Genomic DNA, 25,965 nt, shown 5'->3' with positions numbered 1-25,965 from the left:
TGAAAATCTCTAGATTCTTGAATAAAAATCTCCCTCTTCCTTCCAGGACAAGAAACTTGATGTCAATGCAAAGTCTAATTCAATACTTCAACTATCAGAGTGTCCCACATCAATGAGATAGACAAGCAAACAAAGAAAAATGTCAACCAATCCAGTACAAGGCAGAACATTTATTATGGGGGAGTGTATGACACAAAAGAAAGGTACTGAGGAAGGAGCCAAATTATTATATTACCTAGACTAAATTAGTTTTTTGTTTCAATTCTCATATCTTTCATTTTGTTTTTTTCACTGAACTTTAGTCTATAAGATAAGGGCAACTACACAGTGGAAAATTTTAAGAAAATCAAAGATTTTTGCTATTTTCCATGCTGGGGATGACACAGGAGTTGCGACAAAGATAGAGTTGTCTGAGGCAATGATCAGGCATGAATGTTCATGAATGTTGGGGGCCTTTTGTACCTACACACAAGGCTATTCACAAGCACTGAGTGTGATAATTTTGTTGGTTTGGTGTTTCTATTCATAATGTGGTTTGGGAGCTGAAGAAGATTGAAATTCATATTGCTTTAGAATACTAGGAAGTGAAGGAAGCATCTATAAAAGCACCACAATCTGCATTACATGCACTAAGGGGGATCCTTTCGTCAACCTGAGTATCAGCAAGCACTTAGGCACATTGAGAAATGTGTTGATCATGGTAGAAGAAGAAATGACCATCAAAATAGCAATTACGAAAGAACTAAGAACCACTGGAACAAAGGGAAATCTATGGCCCCATGCTAGCTGTTTTCACCAAACCTATGATTTAGCAAGGAGCTTAATTCCATGGATATCATGACTGTAATAGAAAACATTTTTCCTACACCTAGGAAAACAAACACATGTATCTGAGTTGTCATAATGGAGCATAGGAGTCTAGAAGTCTGAAGGAAGTTGCAGGATATCTAGTTCAACTCTATTAATTTTTCGGGTGAGAAAGCTGAGATCCAGAGGCAGGAAAGGCTTGGTCAAGGGTGGAGATGAGAATGGAAATAAGGTCCTGGGAGGTCAAGTTGGTCTGTCAGATCTCTTATCTTTCCTAAGTATAATTATATTTGGAGTTAATTGTCTTCCAGATGACTTTATTTGTTTAAATGCAGACAAGGCTCACTTTACAAAAGTGATAGGTCCATAGACTTCTATGTAAAGCAACTGTTACATAATGCAGATGGGGAAGGGAGCGACAAAGGGGACCAGCACAGATGAGGACCAGGCCCAAAAAAAGCTAAAGCTGGAGAAGGAGTAACACATGGCTGGGTATGGGGCAGGAGCGGTGTCACTTACTCAGGAACCAACAGGGACAGACAAACAAAGAGAGAGGGAGACAGAGACAGAAAGAATGAGAGACAGAGACACAGAGAGAGACCAAAACAGAGACAAAGAGACAGAGAAACAGTGAGAGACAGAGAGTGACAGAGACAGAGAGACAGAAAAAGAAAAGGAAGAGAAAGAGAGAGATAAAGGGAGAGAAAGAGACAAACAGATAGACAGACAAAGTGGGAGGGAGAGAGACAGACACAGAGAGTGAGAGACAGAGACAGAGAGACACTGAAAGAGAAGAAACAGAGACAGACAGAGAAACAGACAGAGACAGACAGAGACAAAGAGACAGAGCGTGACAGAGACAGAGACAGGAGAAAGAGAGAGACAGAGAGAAAGATAAAGGGGAAGAGAAAGAGACAGGCAGACAGACAAAGAGAGGAAGGGAGAGAGACAGAGAGAGAAAGAAAGGGGGAGAGAGACAGAGACAGAGACAGTTAGGGAGGGAGACAGAGAAAGGGAAAGAAAAAGACAGAGACAAAGAGAGAGAGACAGAGGAAGGGAGAGAGACAGAGACAGAGATAGAGAGAGAGGCAGAGAGAACAGAGAGAGGCAGAGGCAGACACAAAGACAAAGATAAAAACAGAGACAGAAGGAGACAGAAACAGTCTGAGGGAAAAAGTGAGACAGAGAGAGAGACAGAAAGACAGACAGAGAGACAGAGACAGAGATTAAAAAAGGGAGAAAAATACAGACATACAGATATTGAAAAAGACAGACAGAGACAAAGAGAAAAACTGCAACAGAGAGAGAGAAGAAACAGAAATAGACAGAGGCAATGACAGATAAAAACAGATTTGTCCACATGCTTTAAAAAGGCAAAATCATTTTAATTGTGATTCTGACTACTTTTATTTCTATGTGACCCACATGAGCCTTAGACATATTTCTGCTCATTAATGTTACGTCTCATTGTAAACATTGTAATAAGTTATGAAAACAAATTGAGTAACATTTTAATAAAACAAACAAACAGACAATAAAGTACTTTGAAAAGCCCTCTTTATGATCTGTAAGGAAAGAATTACTATTCCTTGCTTTATTTCATTTAATAGGTTTGTGTTTTCATTTCTCCTCCAGTGATTAACTGAAGAACTAGGTCAGTCTCCTTTAAAGTCTTGAGCAAATTTAACACTTCCTTAGCACATTTATGAGCCCCCTGTTCTATCCCCTGGAAACAATTTGCATCCATTTAATAATGATTTAAAATCATAAGCAAATCACTTCCCTTCTTCTAACCTTAATTTCGTTATCTGTAAAATGGAATCAGCTAAGTGATATAAGTAATATATAAATGATATAAGATTGAAGCACCTGAATTTAAATGATCTCTCAAATGCTTATTATCTGTGTTATCCCAACCAACTGACAGAACCTAAATCAATATTAGTTGTATTTTTTTAAATAAAATTGAGATAATAGAGCCTAACTCATAGAGGTCTTCCTCGAGTCATTTTAGATAATATGTGCTTTAAAAACCATAAATATTGGCCTAATTGGATAATTATGTTTCTTCCTTTTTGTAAATACTCTAATACTCTCATTAGAAATCATATTCCAGCCAGTTTTTCTGGTCCTAATCCAGGTCTCATCTCTTTCAATTACCTATTTTGTATTTTTAAACTTAGCATTCTTCATTGATTTATCACTTTCCCTTACCTCCTTAGAAAGTTGGTTATCCAATATTTGTGATATCTACTTCCAAAATTTCCAGTCCTTTATTTCTGGTTACAATCAGCAATCTTGTTTAGCAATCCTCATCATCTACTAACTGGATCTACAATATTATTCTAATTGATCTTCCTGTTTCAAGTATCTTCCCACTCCAATCTTTTTTCCATAATGCTATTGAAGTAATTTTTCTGAAGTGGAAACCTGTTAAATTCCCTTTTCTATTTAATAAACTCCAGTGTTTTTCTATTACCTCTATGAAAAATGTAAACATATATGCTTGAAATTTTGAGTATTCTACAACACTGGCCCAAATTAGCTTTCCACCCTTTTTGGATATTACTCTCTTCCAAGTATCCCATAGTCCAATCAAACTGTCTTTCTGCAGTTTTGTTCATACGCAACATTCCATCTCCTATTTTGGCATAGGCAATCATACCCTTTGCCTAGAATATACTTCTTTTCCTATCTTGCTTCTCAAAATTCTTGATTTCCTTTGAGATAAAGTTCAAGCACTATCTATATAAAGTCTTTCCTAATTTCCTAACTGATACTGCCTTGCCTTCTGAAAATAGGTATCATTTATTCTTTAGATAGCTAACACATTTTTGCTTTTCTTTTTTATAATGCCTTAAATATAGTAAATGATTAGTAAATGTTTGTTAATTGATTGAGTGTCCAACTATACATATTACCATATTAACTCATGCTTAACTACTTTTGTATTGTAATCTCAACAAATTAGTTTCTTAATGAATGTTAAATTTTTTTTATCATGAAATGGTTATATTTTTCTTTTTGCATTGGTGTATATTTCATGGATGCAGATGTATATTTTACAAACAAAGTTCATATCATAATGTTGGATTACACTCTTTTTTGTGCATCTGAAAAGTTTATTGTCAGTCAAGATTTTGGCAACAGATTTTTATTACATGGTAGTGAATGTTTCTACTACAATGCCCTGACTAAATTAGGTTTCTTTTCCCCCATAGGACTTCTGTTGCTCCTTAAGCCTTCTCACATACAGTTCTCACCGTCTCAAAACAAATACATTTGACATTTTGCAAATATATTGCCCTAATCCACTAGTTCCCTTACTAATATCAGTTGCTGAGCAGGGTTGATTAGTGGATATGCAGGAAGCCTTGCCTATTTGCAAAGCTGCTGGCTGCTGCTTCCTCTAGTGGCTTCTGAAAAGGAAGCTCAAGCATCACCAAGTGGATTGCAGAAAACAAAAACAAAAAACCTGCAGATAAAAAATATGTCCTGTTCACTGCTAATGTCACTTTTCTTACCAGTGATAAACTGAGTCAGGAGAAAAACAAAAACAATCCAAGCCAAGTTCCACATATTTTAATACATCATGGTTCTGACAATACAGGAAATTCTTAAATCATATAAAATGATCATATAAGCAAAGTTATAACTGTTAGCTTTGCTTAATGATGTAGAGTAAGATCATTATTTAGAGGCTAACAACCCACTTGTTGGGTTCTTCTTCATTAGTTATAGTCCTGACCCATATTTGAGGCCAATTTTAAAGAAGAGTGATGTTTGTAATTTAGCTTTCCCACTTTAGCAACCATTTCTGTTCAGATCATAAATGATAGTTCACGTACAAGAAGTTCATTCTGATAATAAGATACTTTAAAATTGGTTTTACTGATCATGGGAGGGGAAAAAGGTATTCTCATATAATGAATCTAAGAATAATACATCTGTTTGAAACATGAAATATTTGTAATTTATAGTCAAAATATCACTACGATATGTTGCATTCACTTGATGTTAGAATCTTTCCTGCACAACAAAAATTAACATAAACTAAGGAAATGCTTCTCTCAAATGCAAAACAAGAAACAAAAATGTAGAACCTAAATGTTGAATTTCCCATGCAAAGTTCTTTTTTTTTCTTTTTTCTTTTTAATGAGGATTTCTGTCAGAAAATTAGAATAATTCTATTCCAAAATTAATCTCTAATGGACTTTAAATTTATGCTGGTTCAGGCATCATCTGCTTATATAATGTGCAAACACAAAGACATACACACAATTGCACACACATACATACACCAGAAAGCCAGCATAAAGTTAAATATGAAACATCACATGGCACTATCATTCTGGGTGGATTTCTCTCCCCAGTTACAAAAGAATATCATTCTAGAAAAAACTTCTAAAATAACTCCAAGGAATTAAAAATAACCATATTAGTTGATATATTATTGATTGAAAAAATGATATATTTTTTCACTGACAACAAGAAAATGCTTGTTTCTTTCAGTCATCATCAGATTTTGCAGAAAAAAAGCTGAGGAAGTAGTACAGAAGTAGGCTCTATCTGGGAGGTATTTGGATTAGAAATAATTGTCAGTCAGTTAATATCTAGAGGATAGTGCCACATTGTCATGTTGCCAATTTCCTTTTAATTGCTCTAAAAAAAAAAAGTAAAACAACAACAACAAAAATACCTTTCTCATAACACATACTTCTAAGAGACAATAAAAAAATACACTTCACATAATGTCTACAGACACTTTTTTTCCCTCTCATAATGTCCTTTTGATTTCAGAATAAATATACCTTTTATGACTCTTGGGTTGAAGTGAAAAGAGAATTGGACCTGGAGACAGGAAGATATGAACTCTAAAGTGGCCTCAGAAACTTCCTAGTTGTGTGAATATGGGTAAGTTACTTCATGTCTGTCAGTTACAAAACCTGTTTCGACAATTATCAAATGGAATAATAATAGCACCTATCTTCCATGTCTGTGCTAAAGAAAATTAAGATAATATTTGTAAAGTGCTTAGCATAAAGCCCATCACTTAATAAATGTTTCCTTCCTCCCTCCCTCCTACCTTTATTTCCTCCCCCTTCCTTTTGCCAGCTCAGTGTTCCAAGTCATATCTTTCTCAAGGATAATGCTTGGAAAATTCCCTTTAAACTTCTCTTCCTCTTAAATACCTACTAAATTCTAGATCTTTTAGGTGAGAGAACATTTTTAAGTTAATCTTCTTTCTCCTTTTACTCTTTCTTCTATCTAAGCAAAAAATGTTAGGAGCAATTGTAAACTCATCTCTATTTTCTCTTTTTCTAATTTTATTAAAAGCAATTGGAAAGAAAAGGTTACAGTCATTTATAGTAGAACACTTTTGAAATATTTAAAATTGTATGAGGTCAATGGATGTGGTTTCTTAACCCTGGGAAGTGTCTATGTTTGGAAATAGACTATATATAATTCCTATTTGTCCAGATATCAATAGATTTGCCAATCAAGTTCTATGAGAACTTTTTGGATTTCTTGGGATATAGAAGTCCTTTATGACTTTTATTTATTTTAAAAAACTGATCATACTCATCCACATGCATGACTCTATCAGTTAAGTCTATTCTTATTCTTGATGAAGAACATCCAGTCTTCTTTTTTCCCCCCTTTCTGGAAAAGAACCTAGTTTCATTTATGTAAAATCTTCAGATTGCTAAGGATGGATTGAGGTTTAGGGTAGGGTTTTTTAATAGAAGACGTATCTGTAAAGCCTCTGAGCAGAGTTGGCAAGAGGTCCCTAATGCCAGCTGTGCTTCCCTCCCTGCTGGAAAAAAAGAGACTGGAGAGAGTAGTGGAGCAGTGTCAGCTGGCTTTTAGAACTACCAGATGGTTGAAATCAACTCTTAGAATACCACTGATCTAGCTAGCTATTGCTCAGAAAACCTAAGGAGACACTCTACAGATCCAGGAAGGACATTAAATGCCAGGAATAAATGCTTATTTAACTTTGGATTCTTTAGAAGTTGAGCCAATTCTTGGACTACTCTCCTTTCTTTCTTACAAGGACCACCAGGACATAGAACTAAAGAATACCAGATATCTCTAATTGACTCTAAGGGAGAGAATCAAAACACACACACACACACACACACACACACACACATATATATACACACTTACATACATACATAAATATATATAATAGATATTTTTCTGTCTATACATACAGAAATATATATTTCTATATATACCTACAGAAATATATATAGTTCTATATGTATACATATGTACAGAAATATACATATATTTCTCTATATATGCATAAAATACATATATATGTATATATATATATCATTTAATATGGTATCTGAATAAATCTGAAATCAAATTTTTAGGAGTAAATTCAAGAAGCATATTCTACGTACTGGAAAGGCTGCAACAACAATGAAAGAAATGGTTTCTTCTCTAAAAATGTTATTTTCTATTGGGGTATAGAACAAGTATATAGATAAATAAATAGAAAGGAATAATAAGTTAATGCAATTGAGAGAAAACAATAACAACTATAGGAAACAGACTTGTATATGGAATGAAAGCTGAACTACTCTGAAATAATTCAGTTTAGTAACTATTAAAACATATAATAAGTTGATTGTTTTCAGATACTTAGGAGGTATAAGATTTGATCAAATGACATATGTAAAGTATTCACAAATAGCAAGTGCTATATAAATATGTTGTCATCACAGTGATCATTATGTTTTTAAAGTGAAGTTCAAGGGGAAACAATCTGGGAACAAGTTACTATAAAGCTGTTTAGGCTTATCCCTTGACCGCTTATCCCTAAAATCCATTAAAAATGAAATAAAATAAAAGATTATCACAATTATTAGGTTGTATTTTCTTACATACCATGTTTGGCGGATGCTAAATGTTTGGAACCAGTAGCAATACAACAACTGCTATAGCACTGATTTTCTATTGATTCCTTGAATGTTCTATATTGATCAATGCAGTAAACCCATTTGTAATTTTTATTTGTGATAACCTGATTCTGAACTCCCATAACCATTCTTTTTTAAAAAATATTTTTAGAGGAGGTATTTTGGAATTGTTTTAAAATTTCAACATAAAAAACGCCAGATAAAATGGGTATTTCCATATATTGTATATGAACATTTAAATCTCAATTATGTATAACTTGTTATTCTTTTAAAGCATATTTAAGAAATAAATTCAACGTGTAATTTTCAGTTATCCAGCTTCTCTATGATTTTTTCTGGTCTTCATTTCTTTTGTGTACATCAGAGAACTATTCTCCAATGGGTTTTTATTTTTTTTTCTTTTTTGTCTATTCTCTTCCTATTTCTTTTACATACAAGAAAAGGTAAAACAAATACCATAAATTTTATGTCTAGAGGGAAAAAATATACTTTTTACTCTGTATCTTAAGTCCATTGCATCTTTGTCAATAAGTTGGTAGCACATTTTATTACTAATTATCTGGAACTATGATCATTTCACTGATCAGAATTCTTATCTTCCAAAGTTATTGTGATATAAATTGTTCTCTTTTCACTTCATTCTGCATTAATTCATACAAATCTTCCCAGATATCTCCAAAATCATCCCTTTAATCCCTCTTTATGGTATAAGAAGCCAATCCATTTTTATACCACAAATTGTTTAATCACTCTATAATTCATGGTTACTCTGTTCATTAAAGTTCTTTGATATAATAATAAAGAGCTGTTAAATATTTTTTTCTACATATGTGGTCTTTGTCTCTTTCTCTGATCTTTCTGAGATATGAGCCTAGTCTTTTTACCACTGAGTCAACTTGTATGAGGATAGTGAGTTTCAGGTCATAATTCCAAATGAGTTTCCAGAATGACTTAATCAGTTCACAGCTCCCTCAATAGTATGTCCATTTTCTTGAAGCCCTTTCGACAATAGTCAACTTCATTTTTTAAAGATATATTTGCCTGTCTGATGTATAAGTTAGAAAATAGAAATGTGCAAGGTAGAAATTCACCCTTTTTGTTAACTCATCAACTTGGCAACTATTTCCTTTATGTTTCTTAGTTGACATATTGTTGGCAGAGTTCATGTGGTTATTGCCCATGATAGGCATTTTGATTCCAGCTTGGGGTCTTAGCAATTTTGTAAGCTTATTCCCTAGATGAAGGCACTTTATGTTACACTTGACAAATGCAGTAACATGTACCTGTTTTCATCCTGCCATTCAAACTCAGAAATTAAAACACCCTTCAGTGTATGGTATCTAAAATATTATTCACCTAATATTGTGTAATAAAATTCACCTTTTCTTCTCATGACATTGAGAATGTGCTATCCTTTAAAAAATATCCATCCTAAAGATGACCATTATCACCACTATTATTCAGTATTGCACCAGATGTGTTGGCATTCACAATAAGAAAAGAAAAAGAAATTAAAGGAATTAGAATAGATAATGAGGAAATCAAACTAGAACTCTGCAGATACTTAGAGAATCCTAGAAAATCATCAAAAACCTACTGGAAACAATTCACAGCTTTAGCAAAGTTTCAGGACATAAAATAAACACACATTAATCATCAGCATTTCTATATAATACTGAGAAATCCCATCAGTGAGAAACAGAAAAAGAAATTACATTTAAAATTATTGTAGATGAAATAAAATAACAGGAGCGCTATCTGCCAAGACTAACCCAAGAACTATATGAACATAATTACAAAACACTCCTCACACAAATAAAGTCAGATCTAAACAGTTGGAAAAATATAAATACCTCATGGCTAAGCTGAGCTAACATAATAAGGCATGACTATTCTGCCTAAATTGGTCTACTTGTTCAGTGCCATACCAAACAAACTGCCAAAAATTATTTTATAGAACTAGAAGAAATAATAAAATTCATCTGGAAGAACAAAAGGTCAAGAATAACAAAGAAATTAATGAAAAAAAGATACAAAGGATGGAAGCTTAATAGTACCAAACCTAAAACTGTACTATAAAGCAGTAGTCATCAAAACCATTTGGTATTGGATAAGAAATTGTGGTGAAAAAAATTAGATACACAGGACACAATTATCAAAATATATATCAATCTGATGTTTGATAAACCCTTAAACTCCAGCTTCTGGAATAAGAACTCACTATTTCACAAAAATTGCTAGGAAAACTGGATAATATGTCAGAAAATTGGCATAGACCTACATCTCACACTGAATATCAAAATAAGGTGAAAATATAAACATAATTTGAGTATAAAGGATGATACCATAAACAAATAAGGAGAAGGGATAATTTGCATATCATATCTTTGAAAAGGGAGGCATTTATGACCAAAGTAAAAGTAGAGAACTTCATGAAAGGTAAAATGTATAACTTTGATTACATAAAATAAAAAAAATTGCACAAACAAAACCAATAGAAACAAGTTTAAAAGGGAAGTATAAAGCTGGGGAAAAAAATCTTTATAACCAGTATAAGGTCTCATTTCTAAAACACAAATAATTGTGTCAAATTTATAAGAATACAAGTCATACTCCATTTGATAAATGGTCAAAGGATATGAACATACAATTTTCAGATGTTGAAATTAAAGCCACTTACAGTTATATGAAAAACATTCTCTGAATCTCTATTGATTAGAGAAATACAAATTAAAACAACTCTGAGGTACCTCCTCGCAGCTCTCAGATTGTCTCAAATGACAGGAAAAGATAACAACACATATTGGAAGGGGATATGGGAAGACTGGGACAGTAATGCATTATTGGAGGAGTTGTGAAATGATCCAACCATTCTGGAGAGCAATTTAGAACTATGCTCCAAATGTTTAAAACTGTGCATTCCCTTTGACCCAACAGTGACATTGGAAATAATGTCAAATAATTTGCCATTAGAAAATCAAAGGAAAGGTAAAGGAACCCACATGTGCAAATATGTTTGTTGCGGTACATGAAGGTAATGAAATATTATTTTTCTATTAAAAATAATGAACAAGTTGATTATAGAAAGGCTTGTAAATATTTACCTGAACTGATGCTGAGTGAAACAAGCAGAACCAGGAGTACAGTATACACAGTAATAGCAAGAATATGCTATGATCAACTATGAAAGGATTGGTTCTTCTCAATAATTCAGTGGTCCAAAGTAATCCCAATAGACTTTGGACAGAAAATGCCATCTTTAATTATAATATTACTGGGATGTTTTCATTTTGGGACCTCTTTCAGGGGATGATTGGGGGATTCTTTCAATTTCTATTTTGTCTTCTGGTTCTAAAATACCAGGGAAGTTTTCCTAGATAATTTCTTCAAAAAATGGTAACTAGGCATATTTTGATCATATTTTTCAGAAAAAATTTTTTTTAAGTATTCTCTGGATCAATTTTTTGAGTCAATTGTTTTTCCAATGAAATATTTCACATTGTTGTCTCTTTTACCCTCTTTTTTTTATTGTTTTTGATGTCTCATAAAGTTAAGAGCTTCCACTTACACAATTCAGACTTTTAAGAAATTATTTCCTTCAGTGAATCTTTGTATCTCCTTTCCCATTTGGCCAATTCAATTTTTAAAGGAGTCATGTTCTTCAGTAGATTTTTTTTTCCATTTGGCCAATTCTGCTTTTTAAGACATTCTTCTCAGTGGCTTTTTGTACTTCCTTCACCATTTGGCCTCCTCTGTTTTTTAAGGTATTATTTTCTTCATTTTTGTGTCTGTGTATATATATGTGTGTGTCTTTTACCAAGCTGTTTACTATTTTCATGATTTTTTCATACTATCTTCATTTTTCTTTCCCATTTTTCCTCTACCTTAGTTTTCAAAATCATTTTTGAGTTCTTCCCTGGCTTGAGATCAATCAATATTTTTCACTAAGGATTTGGATGTCAGAACTTTGACTTTGTTATCTTCTGAGTTTTCACCCTCCTCATCCCCAGAGTAATTTTCTGTTGTCAGAATATTTTTCTGCTTTATTAAATTTCCCAGCCTTGGGAAATCGACAAGTTACCTTTTAACTCTTTGTTAAAGAAGGACTCATCTTCCAGGGTGGAGGGTATACCATCCCAACCTTCAGAGGTTTCATGTAGCTGCCTTCAGAGATAATTCTAGTGATTTGTAAATTGTTAATTCTCCCAAGGTGGTAAAGACCAAGAGGAAATATGTTTACTGCTCTTCCCTCCTGTTTTCTGTGTATCAACTTACTTTTGCCCTTTAACTGTGAGGAGGGTCCCTATTTTATTCCAACTCTAAACTTACTTCTTTGTCCAAGGCCTGCCAGCCAGTTCTGTGACTTAAATCTGAGTATGAGCAAAGCAGCAGAGTTTTGTCCCCATTGCCAAAAGACACCTGTAATCTCATTCTGACCTTTTCAAATTGTTCCACCTCCTTACCATTTCTGGGCTAAGAGCTCTAGAAACAGTACCTACTATTGCTACTGTTGATTCAATGGCTCCCAAAGTCTGCTCCTAGTTTGCTGGGTCTGGAGCTGTACTGGCTCAATCTGGGCTGGAATGTGCTCCACTCTCATGCCAATGCAACAAATCTTCCCTGATGATCTTATAAGTTGTCTTTGTTAGAAAATTGCCTCACATTGTCTTTTTGAAAGTTCTGCTACTTTAGAATTTGTTTAGAGTCATTATTTAAAGCTATCTGAAGGGTCTTGGGGAAGAGTTCAGGCAAATCTCTGATTTTATTCTGCCATTTTAGCTTTGCCTCTTGATAAATTCTTTTTGTAAATTCCATTGTGATTAGAATGTGTTGTATGTTTTTTTTTTAAGTTCATTTATGACTTTTACCATTTTACTGAGAATGGGATATTTAAATGATTTTTATTTTTTTTTTTACTTTTATAAACATATTCATTCCATTTGTTTTCAATTTTGCTATATATTTGTGCATCATAGTTTCTTATTATGTTAGAATTATTTTAATTCATTTTTAATACTCCATACTTTGTGGTATCTACAGTTTGGAGTATGTGTGTATGTGTGTGTGTATATGTGTATATATATATATATATATATATATATATATATATATGTGTGTGTGTGTGTGTGTGTGTGCATATATATATACATATATATATATATAGTATCTTCAGTTTATATATATATATATTTTTCAGAATTCCATCCTACATTAATGAATAAACTCAGAAAAAAAGGATTTTCAGCAGGTAATATGTGTTGCTACATGCAAAGCCCAGACATAGTTTTGCTAAGACAATCTCTGGTTCAGTATATTACTGAGATACTTATTAATATAGATAGTACAAATATGCAATGTTTCACAATAATTGGATTAAAACAATATAAAAGCAGTAAATAAGATTTCTGAGGTATATTACACACATAATTATCAATAATGATGTATGTGAGACTTGAGGAAGTTTCTAAAGAAACTGCAGGTTAAATTTGAAAATGAGTTAGTAATCAATTGGTCAAACAAAGGTGTTGAGACATTTTGGTCATAAGGAAGACCTTGAACAAAATAGTATATGCATCATTGTACTTTTTAGGCATTATGGGATATAAATTTATGGTTGAAAGAGAAAGAAGTCAAAGAAAATCTGCATTAATGCTTTGTATTGTAAATGACAAAACAGATCCAGAGATAATCTATTTTCACATTCTCAGTCAAGTATTAAGTAAGGAAGATAGGATTTGATTCCAGGGTTTCTCATTTCATATCCAGACTTTAATCCATTGTACCTTACTACCTTTAATGTTGTAGAAGGGATTTCTATTCAATTACAGGTTACAAAATGTGACCTCTCAGGTCTCTTCCAACTCTTTGTTTAAAAGGTTCCATTATCTTCCTACTTCCTTTCCTCTTCTAGTCCTTCCCTGTCTAGTAGTTCCATAATCCAACCTGATATATATTACATACACTCTCTCTGTCTCTTTAGATTTATTTTCATCAGTTTCATATACTCATGAAAACCCAACTATTAGACCACCTTCCTTTGGCATGGAATTATCTGCCTTGGAGAAGTGCCTATCTGCAGAGAATTACAGGCAAGTGCTAACTTTTTTTAGGAAATTAAGACACTTTTTCTTTTTTATAGGAATATTTATCACACATATTTCCAGATAAGAGCTTGAAATGCAGTCTCATTCTCACTACTCTGAATTTCTTTCTAAAATGCAGTTTAAAATTCTCCTCAGGTGAAAGACAAATTCATCATTTTTCTTTTCACTTGTTCCTTTCCCAGTTCCTAATGTAACAAAACCTGTAGTGATGGCCAATTGCCTCATTTGCATTGTCATATGAAAATAGACTTTGGTGAGTCTTTTGCATTCTTAGTTTTCTAGTGAAATTGCTATCATTCTAAAAGATAATATCTTTTTGCGGGTAAATGATAATCTTAAGGATTAAATGCAATCTAATTTGTGCCATGGTTTTATCTCATTTTTATGTATCCTTTGCTAAATGTTCCATACTTAAGAAGAATTCACATGCCATGTGTATGTGTGTGCATATGTATATATGTATATATTTCTGTATATATATATATATATATATATACACATATATACACACACATGCATATATATATATATATATATATATATATATATATATATTTATGCACACACATTCAGAATAGAATATTTTGGAAGTTACATCAGACAAAAGGATGTGCTGCCCTAAATAAAGCTGTGGTTTTTATGAACAGATTTCTCAATCTCTGTGGGTTAAGAACTAGAAACAGTGAGATGCAATTGTGTTTTTTTATGAATTTGTGTTTTGAGCTGTACTTTCTATGGTTAATTCTTCTTTTTTTCTGTTTGGTCTTTTTTTCCTTCAGTCTATTTCTTGACTTTTTACTTTATATTAAAGTTGGAAAGTTGGGTTTTGTTCCTGGGATGGAAGGCAGAATGTCTTTAGATTCAGATTTTTTCCTACTGATGTTTGAGAGCTATTTTGGTAGGACTGTTGGGAGAGAAAGAGATCCTCCATTTTTTTTTTTTTTTTTTGTTCTTCTTCTTCCAAGTTTGTATGAACTAATAAGAGATATTGCCGCTGCTTTACTGGTCTGCACTGCACTCTGGTCTTTTAGTGAGGACATTCTTTTTTGCCTTCTAATTGTATCTAGTTCCTGACTTTATGAGTTCTCTTCCTTAGCTTCTGAATGAGATGAAGCATACATGGACTATTCAACAGAGTCCTGTTCCCAGTGCCAGCAAAGGGTCTTCTGTAATCTCCTTTGGATCATTTATTTGACTCCCTTACTGTCTGTGCACTGAAGACTCTTGAAGTAGCCAGAACCAAGCCCAACTCCTGGTAATGGCTTGCCAGACCATGGCCTTTGGTGAACTATGAAAAATAAAATTCTACTAATCTTCAATGAAAGAACTCATGGAATTTAAATCCTTATTGAAGTATACCCTTTTTCACGTTCTTTTTAAAATCTGTTATTCTTCCAACAATAAAACTAACCTGGATATGTTTTATATTATTGTACAAATATAACCATATATATTGTACATATATAACCTCTATCAAATCACTTACTCTCTTAGGGGAAGGAGAAAGAGAATTTGGAATTAATTTTTTTAAGTTAAATATCATTTTACACAGACTTGGAAAAATAAAATTGCATTGAAAAAATAAAGAATTATCTTCAGTAATTTTTGTAGTTGCCCCCCCCCCCCATGTGGTCTATTCTGTTTTTTAAGTGGTTATTTTCTTCAGTATTTTTGTGCCTCTTTTACATAACTGTTTACTCTTTTTCATAATGTTTTAGCATCCTTCACATTTCTTTTCCCAATTTTTCTTCCATTTCCCTTCTTTATTGCTTAAAATCTTTTTGGAGCTTTTCCAAGAATTCTTTTTTGGGCTTTTTCCAATTAGCATTTTTCTTTCAATCTTCGTATGTAGCTGTGTTGACATTTATGAGTTGGTAAAGTGTTTTTGTTTTTATTTTGTTTTGAAATCTCTTTTTTTTTTTTGCTTACCATGACCCTGTGAATTAGATTTCGTTTAAATACATATTTTGGAGATGAGAAATCTGAGATTTAGAGTGGTTAAATATTTTACCTCAGGCCTAATAGTTAGTAACTATATTAGAAATATATTAATAAATGTTATACTTAAAACTCAAAGTCTTCTGAGATTCCTACTTTAATGTTCAATCACTTATGTTATCTATGTGCCATTTAACGATCTCTTATAGAGATCATTTCCCCCCAAAAAATAGAATACAAACTTATGGCTCTTTACTTTTTCTATTGCATTTTCTTCTTCCTTCCATTTTTAACAGTTAGGCATACTATTGATTTCCTTTAGATGTTTTGGAATCTCAATAATTTTCTGATAAAAAAACATGAAGAATGCATAAGTAATTAAACCTGCTACTCAATATGTTAGTGTCTTAGGATAAAGTTTTTTTGGGGCCTAGGTACAAAAGAATCACAGTCAAAGCAATTCCACTGGACTCAGGATGAATCTGCATCCAGAGAGGGAATTGTGCAACATTAAATGTCAATCAAACAATAATCTTTGCCCCCCCTTTTTTTTTTGCCCTTTTTTCTCATGTATTTTTTTCTGTTCTGAGTTTTATTTTTCCTTGAACAATGGAAATATATTTAAAAGCACTGCACATCTTTAACCTCTAGTAAATTGTTTGCTAATTAAGAATGGGAGGAAATAAGAGAAGGAAGGAAAAAAAAATTGTGACAGTCTTACAAAAATGAATGTGAAAATCACCTTTACATGTATTTTGGGGAAAATACTATTGAGCAGGAAAAAAGAGCATCCTTACTTTACTTGTGTAGAAACTCATTATTAGCATTTTCTGTTTTATCAATCTAAAGATAATTTTTATGAGACTAATTAAAATATATTGTTATTGTTCAGTCATTGTCATATCTGATTTCTCATGACCTTATGGACCATAACACACCAATGATTTCCATGGAGTTTTCTTGGCAAACATTCTTGGAATGGTTTGCCATTTCTTTTTCTAATGGATTAATTAAATTTAATTAAAATTTGCAAATTTAATAAAATCAATCAAAATATGTCATGATATGATTCCTTTAAAATATTTCTCTTCTCTCTAATATACTTGAAGAAACATTGCTCTTCCTTTCTCTCATCAGTTCAAGCTTAATATCACTTTTCACCCTGCTCTGATTGAACCATGCCATTCAGTATTCATCTTGTTATCGGTCTTGGCTCACACCCTTTGTAAATGTATTTTTAAAATCCAAGTTGGCTGTTGAATTCCTCATGAATCTATGCTATTTTCTTCAGAAAACTCATCCTTTCCCTTCTCACTGGAATTGTTTCTCAGTTTCTGTCTCTCTCTCTTTTTCTCTTTAGTGTTGTTGAGACTATCCATCTTAATCAGATTTCTCCCTGTAGAATTTTCAGTCCTATAATCTACAGTCAGTACTCCTTCAAAATCTCTTCTCTCCAAACGTGAAAAATAAGACATTATATGTGTGTTTAATGTCCTTTTTCCAACTATTAAGATAAGTGATTCTTTTAAATCACATTACAGCAAACAGACAATAAGTAACACTGATTAATTGCCAGGTGTCAGGATAAGCTCTGGAAATCCAAAGAAAGTTTGGGGGAAAAAACACTTCATGAATCTTACATTCTAAAAGGAGAGAAAACATGTAATTAGAAGCATAAATGGAATAGAAGGAAGTTAATCTTAGGGGGCAGGGGACAGTGTTAAGTAGTTGGGAAGAACAGGAAAAAAGTTTCTTGCAGAAGAGGAAATGTAAGCTGAATTTTAAAGGATGTCAGAGAAACAAAGAAGCAGAGGGAAAGTAGAGCCATCTTAGAATGAATGGAGAAAAATCAATTTAAGATCCCAGAGACAGAAGATGTCAGGAATAGCAAGGAAACCAGTGTTGCTGGGCTGTAGAGTATGAGGAAGGGGGAAATAAAATGTAAAATAATTGGAAAGGTAGGAAGAGACCTTTATGTGAAAAAAAATATCAAAAAGAGGACTTTCTATTTGGTTGAAAAAAATCAGAAGAAGGTAATATTTTATTGAAGGGGATAAGGTGAGAGGTGGTTTGTTCAGAGCAGGTCTTAAGGAAAATCATTTGGTATATGAGGATACATATGAGTAAGGAGAGAATGAAGCAAGTAGAGTGATTAGAAAGTTATTAAATGATCCAGACATGAGAGGATGAGGACCTATGCCAGTGTGATGCTATATGAGTTGAGAGATGAAGACATATTGTGAAGGGAAAAATGATAAGTGTTGGTAATAAAATGGATCCCATGAAGGAAATATTAGTGAGGATTCAAGGATGACTTTGAGATTGTGAGGCTGGATGATTCAGAGGAAATATAAATGATAAGAAAGAAGAGAAGTGAAGTTTTGATGAAAATGATAATGAGTTCTCATTTGGACATAATGTGTTTGAGATGTCACATTATTGAAATGTCAGTGGGTTATAAATTTTGAAGTGTACAAAAGGCATTTGATTATATAGTACTAAATCTTAGGAGAAAGTCTAGGGCTGGATATAGATCTGGAATCATCTACATAGAGATGATCTATTAAGTGATGGAAATTGATGTTATTGCTAAGTAAGATAGAATAGAGGGAGAAAAGAAGAGGGATCATGATAGAATTGTGGCACCCCCTAAGCAAAATGTCCATGTCCTAGATGAATATACAGAGGAGACAGAAAAAGAAGTTGGAGTTGGAGAAAAGGAGAGTTGGAGAAAAATAAGTCGGAGAACCAGGAAAGCACTGTCAGAAAAAAAACAAACAAAAACAAAAGGAAATCCTAAAAATATCCAAAGGGAAACATAATTAGTTGTGTCAAACTCAAGAAATATATCAAGGAGAATGAATGAAAAAAGCTTCAGATCCATATTAGTTCTCCTCTTGTGTTCATCCACCTTTTGAAAGATATAATTATTAAGGCAAGTCAAGAATTTATTAGCCATTCTAACTGTAGTGATGAGACAAGAAAATAAATTAAGGGGATATAAACAGATAAAGAAGAAGTAAAATTTCCCTATTCATTTTGCCTAGGAAACTTCAAAGAATCACTGAAAAACTTAATCAAGACAAAGCTTCAACACCCAGTGAAAGAACTCTGGGAGATGACTATGCACCATTACATAGAATTCCCAATCCCTATATTTTTGTCTGCCTGCATTTTTGATTTCCTTCACAGGCTAATAATACACTATTTCAAAGTCTGATTATTTTTTGTACAACAAAATAACTGTTAGGACATGTATATTTATATTGCATTTAATTTATATTTTAACATATTTAACATGTACTGGTCAACTTGCCATCCAAGGGAGGTGATGGGAGAAGGAGGAAAAAATTGGAACAAAAGTTGTCAATGCTGTAAAATTACCCATGCATATAACTGGTAAATAAAAAGCTATAAAAAAAATCTACCATTAAAAAAAAAGACAATAGTTTCAGTAAGAAGAATTCAAAGTAAATTTATAGAAAATTACTATTCTGCTTCCAGTTTTGATCCATGCTAGAGCTGGCTGTCATCTCCTTTCCACCCCATCCCACATATTCCCATCCCAAATACTCACCCTTTAGCTGTGTTAGTGGAAAACTCTTTTGGGGGCCCTTGGTGCCCAAGAATCTGTTGGATCCATGGCAAGGCTACAGAGGTCAATGGAGATAGAGACCCAGTGTGAGAATCCCTAGCAGGCAGTAGTTCTATCTTCATTTGTTACTCCTAAGAATCCCAAAATTGGGGCATTTGCTTCTCTTTTTACAGCCCTATTTTCTCTTGCCAAATTTCAGTCCTGATATTTTCAGATACATACATCATGCATGCACACATGCATACCAAATATTCACATGCATTTATATCTTGTGAGTGAGTGATATCTTTAAGTGTTCTTCCTTATCACCATGTGTCCTTGATTAATGAAAAACCATCATAGGATTGTGTCTTTGCCATTCTGAAGAAACTGGGGGGCAGAATCTTCAAAAATGTATGAGTGGAACATAATACTTTTAATCCATTTTAATCCATTCTTTGTTCTCTAATAATTTCCACTAAGGAAAACTAAGAATTATAGATTAAAAATGATCCCCTAATATTATTTGAAAAAGTCATCTCTTTACTGAATAATTTCCTAAATTGAAGGTTAAAAGGCTCATGTAATTTAAATAAATTATATATCTGAAGTACTCCCCCCAAAAAAAGAAAATTTCTGCTCTTATTACATAGGGACAATGAAACATAGGAAGAGGAGAAATACCACTTAAAGTAATCACAAATACATAAAATACCTTCAAGTTTAAATACCAAAATACAGTCATAATTTTAGCATATTTTATTATTTTTAAAATTTTTGTTTTATTATAAATACATATCTGCATGTATATATCTATATGCATATATTTATGTATATAATTTTAAAAGAGATTGCAGAATTATTGAATTTAAATGAGATATTTGTTGATGATAGACAGTCTGAAATATTAATAAAATTAATATTACTGAAATTAATTTACAGTTTTTAGTTTAATACCAATCAAACAAGTGACCACAACTTTAAAAATGCATCATCTGAATCTATAACTTTATCATTTTAAAAAATTCTCATTGTGGAAACTTTTACCACTAGTATTAAAAGGATAACATTTTAAAATCAGACAAAATAACTAGTCATTTGGAAGAACAAGAAATTAAAATGTCATTTGGAAGGGGGAATCATAGAGACACATGGGAAGGTGCTACCATTATTAGATAACAAATTAAGTTAGAAAGTATTAATCATCAAAATTATTTGGTATACTTAAAAATACAAATTATACCATTGACTAAAATTAGACAAATTTAAGAACTTTTTTTTTAAAGGAGCCGAACATATGATGAAAACAAACAAGTAAACTAAAAATACTTGCTCAAAGACATCACTTTTTTTTAAAAAAATATTTTATCATTATTTATTTATTTATTTATTTATTTTGTTTCCTGAGGCAATTGGTCTTAAGTGACTTGCCAGGGGTCATGCAGCTTAAGTGTTAAGACTCAAATAAGTCTGAGGCCATATTGAACTCAGGTCCTTCTACTTCAGGGCTGTTGCTCTATCCACAAAGACATCACTTTTTAACAATAACTGATGAAAAAACTGGCAATCAGTTGCTATAACATAGGATTAGATAATCATCTTACATCATATAGCACAATTAGTTTCAAATAGATGTGAACTAAATGTACAAGGTCATATCATGTAGCCATGAAATAGAGATGAAAGGAAAAGTACACATTTCAGAACTATGTTTAATGGAAGTGTTAATAATTAAATGAGAGAGAGAGGAAGATTGTAAAATATAAATTAGCATTTCAAATATTTATATCTACATCTATCTATATATTAATCTATTTATCTATTCTTTTAACAAGTCAAACTGCTTATAGCTGGAGCAAGATGAGAGAGAGCTCAACTGAAAAAAAAAAAAGATTTTCTACCAAATCTCTAGAAAAAATTAATGTACAATATATGTGGAGAGAATTGTCATAAATATGTCTAATCATTCCTCATAAAGTAAATGGTGCGAGGATATAGCAAAATAGTATTTAAAAGATAGATAATCTCTTGTAATCACATGAAACCATTTCAGATCAATAAGATTAAAAATTTCAAATTAAAATATTTGAAATTTCACATAGCAACCATAAAATTGGAAATGATGATGAGTGAAAATGGCCAGTGTTGCGGATACTCCTAAAGATATATTAAAAAAAAAAATTGTTGAAATGCAGTTGATAAGCATTCTGGAAAAAGATTTCTAATTACATAAAAAACACTGTTAAATTTTGCATGTTTTTTGAACCAGTAATCTCAGTAATGTATACATAGGAAGTTACTGGCAGGTTATATATATTCCAACATATTTATAATAGAATATTTGTTATAGAAAACTGGGTATAAAAGCAAAAGCAGTATAAAGGGCTCAACACATTCTGGTGTACATACATATACATACAATTTGAACATCTGCAATCATATCTCCATCCATAATTATATCACGTATAAATAGAGGTAGCACTATATTTATATCTGCATCCATAACAATGTTTAATTTGACTATGGATATAAATGTAAATATAAACTAGATAGATAGATAATTAAATCAGAAGAAATCAAAATTAGGGGAAAAAAGGGAAACTTGGGAAGATTTTTGAACAGAGAGATCTATATCTACCTGCTCTCTCTATTGCCACACACACACACATATATATGTGTACACACTGTTGTGAAGATCGTGTATTTTTAAATTGACAGGAGTCAGGAATTCAGGTTAGGGGAAAATCGTCAGTCTTTATTCTCAGTGAAGAAGGATAGGAGGTGGAAGAGAATAGGTGATAGCCATGTGTGCAGCTGAGTCAAGAAGCTAGCTCGATCAGTAGCCACACAACCAGCAGCTCGGAGTCTCGAATCCAGGCCCAATCTCTCCCAGCTTCTCTTCCTGTCTCCCTCTCTGCCTCCACCCACCAAAATCATCATTTCCTATGCAACACATCAGGACTTGCACAGAGAGTGGGCAGGGACCATTCTTTATCCAATCATGTATATTTATAGAGTATAGCCCAATTAACTATTTAGCCTCACATACTTGGGACCTCAGTGCATCAACTCAAACCTCAGCCCATTACATCTCCTGCTTTCTTTTATTTTAGAACACAGGTGGTCATGCCATCCCTGACTCCTCAGGGAGGTCAGAGCCCCCAAGGGGAGGTGATCACAGCCTCCCTAACTTCTCAGGGAAGGAGGTGAAAGCACCGAAAAGGAGGTGATCACAGCCTCCCTGACTTCTCAGAAAAGGCGGTGAAAGCACTAAAAAGGAGATGATCACGCCCTACCTGACATCTCAGGAAGGGAGATGAAAAGCACCAAAGGGAAATGGGGGTTGCTAGCGGGTTTCTGGGCTGAAGGGTCTTATTTACAAACCCATCAGCATGGGAGGTATTACACAAGCACATAGCAATAATGAGAGGCTATTAAGGGATGACCCTCCCCTCATCCTGCAGGCTCGATGTGGTTAACAAACATAATTGTACACACAAGTAGCGGAATAGCAAACAATATAAATCAACATGATGTTGGAAAGATCACCAGTAGTCCTAGAAGGAGGGTATTAAACAACAGTCACACCACACCTTCTTCAGCAGCCAAAATATTCCAAAACCAATCTATTGTCCATTGTTCACATGTCAGGGAATCCAAGATCCCCTGAGTTTTTGAAGTCCTGCAAAAGTCTTTTTATATGTTAGGGAATCAATGATTCAGCAGATTTTAAGTCCTGTAACAGTCTTATCATTCTCAGAGAATCCAATGATTCCTGAGTTTCAAGTCCCATGTCTCAGAGATCCAATGATTCCTGAGGGTTTTGAGTCCATGTCTCAGAAATCCAATGATTCCTGAGAGTTTTGATCCTATGTCTCAGAGAATCCAATGATTCCTGAGGTTTTCAGAATCCTATGTCTCAGAAATCAATGATTCCTGAGAGTTTTCAAGTCCGCCAATTTTTGATTCCAAGGTCAGCGCCATAACTGCCACGCTCTTTCAATGGGAGACAATCAGCAACAGCACCACCCGATATTTCTTGGGTCTTCTCCTTTGTTTCAAGGGTTTGCTCCGTCTCTCTGCAATGGACAAGGCGAATATGGCTCCTTGGCACCCATCTGATTCATTCTCCACCTGTAGAGATACAAGCAAACCCTCTCCCCAAAGCAGTTAGCCTATCTGGTCCTTTCCATTCACCACTTTCTGGGTCTCTCCACATCACCTGGCGATTATCTAAAAGATAGTGGAGCTGCTGGCACTGGACACTGACCTTCCGGTGGGTTATAAAACCTTCTGCGGAGCCAGTCATCTTTTCAAAAATTAAGAAGTTAATAGTATAAAGAGCTAGATTTAGAAGTTCTCTAGGGTTACCTGTGACTCCCCCTTTCTTTTGGTTTTGGAGGGCGTCTTAATATCTCTGTTTCTCCTCTCCACTATTGCCTGTCCTTGAGGATTAAAAGGTATGCCCGTGGTGTGTAAAATCTTATACTGTGCACAAAAGTGTGCAAAATGGTTTTTTTTCTCTCTCTTTTTTTTTTTTTTTTTATTTAATAGCCTTTTATTTACAGGATATATACATGGGTAACTTTACAGCATTAACAATTGCCAAACCTCTTGTTCCAATTTTTCACCTCTTACCCCTCCACCCCTCCCTAGATGGCAGGATGACCAGTAGATGTTAAATATTTAAAATATAAATTAGATACACAATAAGTATACATTGACCAAAACGTTATTTGCTGTACAAAAGAATCAGATCTGAAATATTGTACAATTAGCTTGTGAAAAAAAAAATGCAGGTGTACATAAATATAGGGATTGGGAATTCAATGTAATGGTTTTTAGTCATCTCCCAGAGTTCTTTCTGGGCATAGCTAGTTCAGTTCATTACTGCTCCATTAGAAATTATTTGGTTGATCTCGTTGCTGAGGATGGCCTGGTCCATCAGAACTGGTCATCATATAAGTATTGTTGGAAGTCTATAATGACTCCTGGTAATGCTCATTTCCTCAGCATCAGTTCGTTAAGTTCTCAGGCCTTTCTGAAATTATCCTGTTGGTCATTTCTTACAGAACAGTAATATTCCATAATATTCATATACCACAATTTATTCAGCCATTCTCCAATTGATGGACATCCATTCAGTTTCAGTTTTTAGCCACTACAAAAGGGCTGCCACAAACATTCGTGCACAACAGGTCCCTTTCCCTTCTTTATAATCTCTTTGGGATATAATCCCAGTAAGTAACACTGCTGGATCAAAGGGTATGCACAGTTTGATAACTTTTTGAGCATAGTTCAAACTACTCTCCAAAATGGTTGGATTTCAACTCCACCAACAATGCATCAATGTCCCAGTTTTCCCCATCCCTCCAACAATCATCATTATTTTCCTGTCATCTTAGCCAATCTGACAGGGTGTGTAGTATCTTAGAGTTGTCTTAATTTGCATTTCTCTGATTAATAATGACTTGGAGCATCTTTCATATGACTAGAAATAGTTTCAATTTCTTCATCTGGAAATTGTCTGTTCATATCCTTTGACCATTTTCAATTTGAGAATGGCTTGATTTTTATAAATTAGAGTTAATTCTCATATATTTTAAATGACTTTATCAGAACCTTTGACTGTAAAAATATTTTCCCAGTTTATTCTTCCTTCTAATCTTATCTGCATTAGTTTTGTTTGTACAAAAACTTTTCAGTTTGGTATAATCAAAATTTTCTATTTTGTGATCAGTAATGATCTCTAGTTCTGCTGTGGTCATAAAGACCTTCCCCTTCCACAGGTCTGAGAGGTAAACTATCCTGTGTTCCTCTAATTTAATTAATTTCATTCTTTATCCTAGGTCATGAACCCATTTGACCTTATCTTGGTAACGGCGTTAAGTATGGATCAATGCCTAGTTTCTGCCATATTAGTTTCCAATTTCCCAGCAATTTTTATCAAACAGTAAGTTCTTATCCCAAAAGCTGGGATCTTTGGGTTTGTCAAAGACTAGGTTGCTATATTTGTTGACTGTTTTATCCCTTGAACCTAATCTATTCCACTGATCTACTAATCTATTCCTTAGCCAATACCAAATAGTTTTGGTAACTGCTGCTCTATAATATAATTTTAGATCTGGTACATTAAACCAACTTCATTTGATTTTTTTTCATTAATTCCTTGAAATTCTTGACCTTTGTTTTCCATATGAACTTTTTGTTATTTTTCTAGGTCATTAAAATAGTTTTTGGAAGTCTGATTGGTAAGGCTAAATAAATAGATTAGTTTAGGTAATATTGTCCTCTTTATTATATTTTCCCCTATCAAGAGCATTTAATATTTTCCAATTGGTTAGATCAGACTTAATTTGTGTGAAAAGTGGTCTGTAATTTTGCTCATAAATTTCTGATTTTCCTTGGCAGATAGATTCCTAAATATTTTATATTATCAGTAGTTACTTTAAATGGAATTTCTCTTTGTAACTCTGACTGTTGGATTTTTTATGATATATAAGAATGCTAATGACTTATGTAGGTTTATTTATAACCAGCAACTTTGCTAAAGTTGTGGATTATTTCTAATAACTTTTTAGTAGAATCTCTGGGTTCTCTAAGT

The sequence above is a fragment of the Sarcophilus harrisii genome, chromosome 3 (genome assembly GCF_902635505.1).
Source record: "Sarcophilus harrisii chromosome 3, mSarHar1.11, whole genome shotgun sequence".
Classification (NCBI taxonomy): Eukaryota; Metazoa; Chordata; class Mammalia; order Dasyuromorphia; family Dasyuridae; genus Sarcophilus; species Sarcophilus harrisii.
This window is presented reverse-complemented; position numbering follows the sequence as displayed.